The following is a 1,504-nucleotide window of genomic DNA, read 5'->3' as shown; positions in this document are numbered from 1 at the left end:
TAGCTATAGTGTATGTTGTACAGCGGGTCGAATTCGCTACACATGAAACATCGCGTACATGTGCGTGCGTGCTTGCGTGTGAACTTACACGTGCGTGCATGCGTGCGTGCGTCCGTGTGTGTGCACGTACACGTGCGTGCGTGCGCGCGTGTGAAGGTACATGTTTGTGCGTGCGTGCGTGCGTGCGTGTGCAGGTACACGTGTGTGCATGTGTGCGTGCGTCCGTGTGTGTGCACGTACACGTGCGTGCGTGCGCGCGTGTGAAGGTACATGTTTGTGCGTGCGTGCGTGCGTGCGTGTGCAGGTACACGTGTGTGCATGTGTGCGTGCGTACGTTCGTGTGTGTGTAGGTACACGTGCGTGCTTGCGTGCATGCATGTGCACGTAGACGTGCGTGCGTGCGTGCATGTGCACGTAGACGTGCGTGCGTGCATGCATGTGCACGTAGACGTGCGTGCGTGCGTGCGTGCATGAGTGTGTGTGTGCACGTACACGTGCGTGCGTGCGTACGTGCGTACGTACACGTGCGTGCGTGAGCTTGTATCGAACAATATCACGCATCTGCTTGCTCCCAACCGTAATATGGATAAACAGAAAAATACAGAAAACAAGAAAACTATTAAAAAACAGACGGGATTCGATCCAACGACATTTCAGCAGTGTCGTCTCTGCTCTATGCATTCAGCTATCGAGGCACTGGGGTTTTGTGTTATGGATGTGCCTTGAATACACTGGGGCGTCATTGAGGAGTGTGAGGCACGTGATTTGTATCAACCAATGGGATTTGCGAGGGCATCGTCACCGAGTAAACATCGTGAGTGGCATGCGGTGGGCGTAGTCATTAATGTAATTAGGGTTATTTCAGTTTTATTATAGTTTTTCGTGCGCTTTTAGATGCCAACAATTTTCAACGATGTTACGATGACATGCTTACCAGCAAAACGCTGTGTCAAGTCAGTCACTGTTGCCCACGAATTCAGACTAAGCGAATTCCCAGTAAATTCCCATAATGTAATTCCCTGTTTTGTATTTAATGGCCAATAGGGGGAGCGTGCCGCTGCAAATTTGAACTAACACCTGCGGTGAAAGGACGGGCCGTCCGGGGGCACCACTAGTCTAGACAAGATTTCGCATGTTATATAACTACGTGAAGTGCTTGTTAGGTGAAGCAATTAATGTTTTTCCTGTTGACTAGTTGATCCTTAGGTTGTAGTAGAACCTGCCGTCCATGACGATGTTTGTGACTCTGTTGTGTTATACACGGATTAGCTAGGACTGCTTTAGTCTGCTTGTGTAACCCTACTACTACTGCTAGTAGTTGCAGCAGCAGCAGCAGCAGTAGTAGTAGTAGTAGTAGTAGTAGTAGTAGTAGTAGTAGCAGCAGCAGCAGCAGCAGCAGCAGCAGCAGTAGTAGTAGTAGTAGTAGTAGTAGTAGTAGTAGTAGTAGTAGTAGTAGTAGCAGCAGCAGCAGCAGCAGTAGTAGTAGTAGCAGCAGCAGCTAGTA

This window comes from Priapulus caudatus, unplaced genomic scaffold, assembly GCF_000485595.1.
Source record: "Priapulus caudatus unplaced genomic scaffold, Priapulus_caudatus-5.0.1 Scaffold208, whole genome shotgun sequence".
Classification (NCBI taxonomy): Eukaryota; Metazoa; Priapulida; class Priapulimorpha; order Priapulimorphida; family Priapulidae; genus Priapulus; species Priapulus caudatus.
This window is presented reverse-complemented; position numbering follows the sequence as displayed.